Source organism: Bactrocera dorsalis, chromosome 4 (genome assembly GCF_023373825.1).
Source record: "Bactrocera dorsalis isolate Fly_Bdor chromosome 4, ASM2337382v1, whole genome shotgun sequence".
In the NCBI taxonomy this organism is placed as follows: Eukaryota; Metazoa; Arthropoda; class Insecta; order Diptera; family Tephritidae; genus Bactrocera; species Bactrocera dorsalis.
In genome coordinates this window covers 73,472,921-73,479,826 of record NC_064306.1, presented here as the reverse complement: position 1 = coordinate 73,479,826, position 6,906 = coordinate 73,472,921, and the positions used below count along the sequence as shown (strand labels likewise).

General features: G+C 40.1%; 1 protein-coding gene across 1 annotated transcript in view; it reads left to right on the top strand.

Annotated features, from left to right (window-relative positions):
• Positions 1 to 459: 459 nt before the first annotated feature.
• LOC105228220 (broad-complex core protein isoforms 1/2/3/4/5) overlaps positions 460 to 6,906 on the top strand; it is a 114,929-nt gene continuing 108,482 nt past the window's right edge. Inside the window, exon 1 of the mRNA XM_049456669.1 lies at positions 460 to 1,083. The gene's annotated coding sequence lies outside the window, so the exon portion shown is untranslated. The remainder of the gene's footprint in view (positions 1,084 to 6,906) is intronic.

Below are 6,906 nucleotides of genomic sequence, written 5' to 3'. Positions count from 1 at the left end.
AAAAATCAAAGCCTGCAACGTCAACAACATCAGCGGCGACAACATTGACAACACAACCGCAGAGCGCACGCATACATGCATATCCTCGAGATATGAGACGGTGCGGGGCATATCGCAGACAGCGCACCACCGCTCGGACCCTGCATGGCCAAGGCTCAAGCACGGCGATCTCTGCAGAACAGCAGCTCGGTTCGCATCGGTTCCCAGCTTGCTGCAAATCGCCTCTGCGCGCGGTCACTAAACACACGGAAGCGGCTGCGGCGGCACAACTGCAACGCAACTCAGCTTGGCGCTCAGCTTAACTTGGTTTGTTCCGACCACGGACGACAGACACGGCCATAGCAGCAACAGATACAACAACGGCGGCGCGACGCAGCAACGCACGACAATGCAATCAAGCGACTATACTCGACACGGAGATCCAAAACTTGTACCCAAAATTATTTTGAAATAGTTCAGAACAGTTTAGATGAACATCAGTGAGCTTTCGGATTGGTCGTGTTTTTTGGAGCTTACCTTGTATCCGAGCGATCCCAGTAAAATCAAAGCAGTAAACACTGCAAGCAACTGGATTTTTCCCAAGTATAGAACAGCCAATAAATGTGAAAATATGCAAGTGAAAAAAATGTTGAAGACCCAGATTTTCAGAGAAGAAAATTAATTTGAAATGTTATCAAATAGTGAACAGTGAAAGTTAGACCGTTTCGAAAAAAAGGCGGAGAGCGCATTTGGAACTGTCCGAAAATTGCTGATGTGGCATGCTGAAAGCCACAATGCAGTTGTAGGGTCTCAAACAATGGAGTTAATTTTCAAAAATAAAAGTGCTGTAAAAAATCTTGTCTTCAATTCGAACATTTCGAACGCATAAACAAATGTGAAAACAAATAGAAGTACTTAAAACGAAGAACAAACTTGTTGAATTCAGAAGTGTAGAAAAGTGAAAGCCTCAAAACTTGAATTTGTGAATCTAAGTTATTCGATAGTGTCAGCTAGTGAAGCACATCAAGCAATTAATCGGGACGTAAAGAGTATATACAGCCACTAACGATTTGGATATCGCGGGCGAAGATGCCAGTTGAAGCGGTAAGTTGAACTTTTCCTAGCCCCGAAAATTCCACATTGCTGTCGTCGATGTTAGTTATTAACTATTTTGTTGTGTCTTTGCTCTGCTTATCATCAGCGGTAAAAGTGCAAGTTTTCTATAAATAATTTTGAATGCATGTCTCACTTTCATTTCCCAAGCAATATAAAATTCTTAATGTTACAATTTGTTATTGCCTGGATAGGAGTCTGAACTGTTTTCCGCAGAAACACAAGGTCGAATCATAATTCTTATTCCACTTAGGGAAATTTTGTTGGCCTTTAAGTTCGCAGATTTCGCTTTGCTGCCAGTATATCGTTTCTAACCAAGCATTTCGTATAATTTTCTGATGAAAGCCACTATTTCTAAGCAGATCATATTTAGTTTAGTTTTTGTTAACATATTGCTGGACTGACGAAGCGGAGTCACGAACCATAAGTAGGATTAACGGGGAATGCTAGCTAAAAAGTCCAATCGAGCATATTCATTAAAGCCCAATACTAATATTAACACCCCCATATGTATGTGTGGTCCGATCTTATGGATTCTTCTGTCAACCACTGTAAGCTGTGACATTAACTTGTGTTGCCATATCGGCACCTAAAATTCAAAATAATTTAGCACAAATTTTCATAAGTTTAGAAGAAAGAAAAACCATATTAAATAGGAACTAACACTCCTTTGAAATTTGGTTATTCATTGACTATATCTGATAGCAGAATCTTAAAATTTTTTACATATGCATATTGTGTAGTCGAAAAAGTCTTTTCGTATTTCTAATCAAACTTCAACTTATTTTTTATGTTTATACTAATAAATAAATAAACAAATATACATATATACCATTTTGGCGACCACTTTTTGCAATTTTTCCGCTAGAGACACTATTCCATCAGTGTAAAACTTTCTTCAGTGTAAATCAAAATTTCCAGAACGAAATTAATTTCTAGTCTAAAGAAGCTTAAAATCTCACCTTTCCAACTTTATATGGTATAACACAATGTGATTGGTAGCACTGGAGATATAGGACTGCAACGGTTTCTATTGACCAAATACGAAAAGACTTTTTCGACTACCCAATATTTATGTATGTAATATAATGTAGTGAATTCTAATTCGACTTTTTTGCTGTTATGCTGTTTTGCATTTTAAATTTTACTATATACTGGCCCTCTCGCCCTCCCAAATATACTTCATTGAGGTGTGTGAATAATAATAATTCAATTTCCTATCTTTGTTCTAAAAAAATGTGAAACTATACTTTTATTGTCTAATTACACTAGTTAACAATCGTTTTACGACAGCAATGTTAGAGGCTGTTTCTGGCTAATTTGGTGTTGCCAAAATCGAATATAATACGAAAATTTTTAATGATATGGAACATTTTTGCACTCAAATTCGTAAGCAGGACACCTCAAACACCCAACAGCACATCGTTCGCAAATTTTTTCCTCAGATTTGTTCAGTATTATCAATTTCAGTGACTATGGCCATCAGATTTATAATTATTAGCTAAGAGAAAATCATAAATTAATGCTCTGATATTATCGCACTTTACAATATATACTCTCTCTCAGTGAGCTATGAAAGCTATAATTTACGGCTTATCACATAAAACCTTTGCTCTATGTTGAAATCGCAATCCTTGCAAAAGCTATAAACACTTTTTGTTTTATAACGACAATTTCGGATTAGTTTATTAGCTTATTGGGTTCATCTAGGCGATATTAATAATAAAATAAAATTTGAGTTGATTTTTTTTTTAGAAAATACCCAAATAACGTATATGTCAGTCACTCATGTGTTTGTTAAACGGATCGAAATGAATAGTGAATTTTATGCGACAAACTTTATTGCATTATTTCATTATCCTTACTTTCCTAATTACACAAGGGAAAATCTATTATGGTTATTTGTGTGAGAAGTGAGCTATAAATCGGAGTGTTTATCAGAATTGTCCTTAGCTCTGAGACTGAAGCTATGAACTAAATTAAAACGGATTAAACAATTTTAATTCTTAGCACTATGAATATAACTGCGCTTTTATGGCGATAAAAATCGAATTAAAACAACAAAAGCCCAACAGCGAGTGAAGTCAAACAATGCGCAACTCAAATAGTAATAGAAACTTCAACAAGCTTCAACAATACAACAGCCGCACAGCTGCAGTGGCACAAAGCACAACAAAAACAAAGGAAATAACAGAAATAAGCAAAATTCAAAGTGGCGGAAATTTCACAACAGAAAAAACGCCTAACAATTTCGCGCGCGATTTGATGCTCAGAAAGGTGATGCGGACAAACACTTGGCCATAAACACCGCCAACAGCAGCAACAACAGCAAAGCAAAGGCACTCAATAGTGGCACTTTAGGGCGAGTAGAAAATAGCATGAAAATAGCAAAACAACAAACGAGCGCCACAAATGCCGAGAACAAAGGAAACACTTGACGCCAACACACTCAGAGACACACACACAGGCGCACACGCCATGCAATTGTTGTGGCTGCCAGCTACGAACAAAAACTAAAATGCATCGTACGACGAAGCCGGCACCTAAAGGCGCTAATGTGCAGCATCCCGAACGCTACATACTGCATGCCACGTGCCACACACCATATCCGGTGCCAAGCCACATTATACTAGAAAATCGCCATTTTTAGATGATAAAATGGACGGAAGCTCAACATGTTGACGCGGAGGTCGTGTGGCATGTTGCACCGCGGCGCGCGTAGGAGCAGGGCTGGCATTGTGAAACGGCGTTTGTTGTTTTGCTGCCTGTCAGGGTCACGGTTGGTAGATGAAGTCGACGTTTGGGCAAACCCTGCAGTGTGAAATGAGTCAATAGTAAAGGGCTCACCACTTAGCCAGCATACACATTGCTTTTGTATAAGGACAATGGTGTGGTCTACAAACACGTTCATACTGTTGTTGCACGCATAGTGTAGTCTAGCTTAGCACCCAATTCATAATCCAACGTTTTTATGATGCAACAAGGCGCTGACTTTTATGCTCATCCGATTGGCGCTCCAGTGGCTGCAGGCTGCTGGAATGAGTTTTAACGTGTTGTTGTTGTTGCAAGTGCAGCAAGTAGAATATAGGATAGTTGCTAATATGAACACTAAGCAAGTTGCAACCTCTGTCGTGCGGCACTAAGCGCAGCTGATTGCAGAGCAATCTCATTAAATTTAATGTGTTGCAATTAGCAACACATTCATGCCACAAATAATCGCACAGAGGCGCTCTACTATCTCCGTTATCCACAACGTGCTAATACCGACCAGCTAGTTAAGCGTGTGTTACGCCACAAATGCTTAATTTCAATTAGACGGCGTTGTGGCAAAATAATTAATGCCCAAATAAATTACTATTTATTGTTGGCTCATTAGGTTTTGTGCACTTGCCACGCGGTTGCATCTTTGCTTTATTGTAGCACGGATGTTATGGCTTTTGGCTTTTCAGCTGTGTTTGTGTGGCATTAGTGGCAATGTGGCAACTAGTTTGATTGTTGCAATATGCACCTGTTTGGTACTCCTCGCTGTTATTGACCTGCCACGTTGTATGTGCCACAGTTCTAAGGGTACATTCCAGGGCGTTCATTGATGCGGTACTCATGTTGCATATGACAGCTGCTTGTCAACGCAATGCGTGCAACCAGGGCAGACGTTGCAACACACAACAACACCAAAGTGTTTATTACGTTTTGTTGCGGCCACTGGTGTTGATGGCCATTAAGGTGGCGGCAGTTGGACTTACGTAATACTTATGCTAAGCAAAAAAAGGCAAAAGGTTTGCTATAAAACGGCGCATAACGGTAAACAAGGAACAGGAAAGTATGCGACTATCCGAAGTTGTGCGCTCTTGCGCTGGCGTGTCGGCTTGTCGGCTTCACACGTCGTTGCGGCAGCCACACGGCGGCGTTGCATGTGGCAACACGATAAAGTGTTGTTGATCGTTTTGCTTTTGTTTTTGTTTTGCTGCCTTCGTTATAGGTTAATGAAATTATTCACTTTGCGACTTGTTTCTTGGTTTTTTCTTCAGCTTAGAGCTGATGGCCGACAGTTGTTGCCAAGCGGCCTCTTGCGATGGCTGCCCCGCAAATCGTTTCGAACCTGGACTGAATAGGACAGACAAATCCAAAAGTTCTACTTTCAAACAGAGTAAAATCGATTTGTCGAATAGAATGTTGATTGGCTCCGTTTCGACCAGGTCGACCACTAGATCGCTTCACTTCAAAACATTTTTGAAAAACAAGTGCTGAAATTTCGCCATGTTTGTATACATGTATGGGTTTTTATATTTTTAGGCGGTCGTAAATCTGTATTCAATAAATTCTTAAATTATTTTAGTAAATTCACACCAAAATATTTGTGGTGCTTAGCTTATGTGTGATTATTTCCACAAGCATGTGCACATTTTACATACATACATACATACAATCGTATATATTTGTAAATACCTATACGCGTATACATTTGCTATATATGTACATACATACATACATTTATATATTTACAAACTCATTCTCTTTTATTGAATTGAATTGCACAAGAATCGCAAACCTGCTGATCTCATTCAGGTTTCCTATGCAAACGAGAGATAGTAGAGACATTAAAATTCGCCAATACCTGAGTACACTTCATGTGCTACATACATATTTACATATGAACGTCTGTAAGTGCTTTTAATCTGCGAGATGAGCAGATACTTAAAGTCTAATGAAAACATCCAGCGTTTCGCTGAAATAATATTTTACAATTCAATATTTGATTTTTATTTATTTGTATTCACAAGCAGTGTTGCTTTGTTACAGCCGAGCGCTGCTTGTTGTTCTTACTGTTACTGTTGCTATTTTGCTTAATTTGCTGCTGCTCATTTCGGCAGCAAAGATGAAGCACTGATCTCGTGAGACGAACGCGCAGCAGCAGCAGCAAATGTTTGACGGTCATTGCCCCAAACGCATAGGAAATGTATACGTAACAACAACAACAAGATAAATACAACAACAGATGGTAGATGAAAAAAATGCCCGAACTTACATTGAAGCTCTTTACAAGCAGGGAGCGTAGGCATACAAACGAAGGCGATGGAGCTCTCAATTGCACATGTGAGGATCGCCCTCCATATTCACAGAAAGACACAGCCGCATGCACGTATGGTATAGTGTGTGTGCGCGATGCTGTCAGATCAGCTTGTCTAAAAAGCCATGGCGATCAGGATTGCCAAAACTACAACACCAAAAACAACCACAACAACAGCGGCGTCAGCAAATCGCAGTTGTGAACCAAACTTTCAGCACATTTCTCCTTACCAACTTGTCGTCTTAGTCCTGAGGAAGCGCTCTGTTCGAAGTCGGCAGAGCTACCGGCAGCGGCTGCAGCGTCGCCAGATGTAGCAGCGAACAGCAGAAGTATTTTTTGAAAAGTATCAAATAGCAAATTACTCATGTGCCTGCTTGCATGGTGCGCCAGACGTGGCAAGAAAGGCAAGCGGCATCGAAGAGACGCAGTGCTTAGTAGAACCGAATGGCACTAAAGGTGGAGAAAGCAAATGCACCAATTGCATGTGAGCAGAGAATTGCCAAAAAATCACGCACACAAACACTACACACACAAATCTAGAAAAAAAGCTCACTGCAGTACCTCTCTCTGCCAGTTGATGGAACAAACAGCAAATGCGTTGAGGCAGCAGAACACGAAAACTGTGTGAAGAGGAAGTGAAGCCATAGACATGCTATGGCTGCAAGATCGTTGTACCCCTTACTAGCACTTCTGGCAGATTGTCAAGTGCAAAACATAAGTTTTTTTTCGCCAAGCTATGGCTTTCT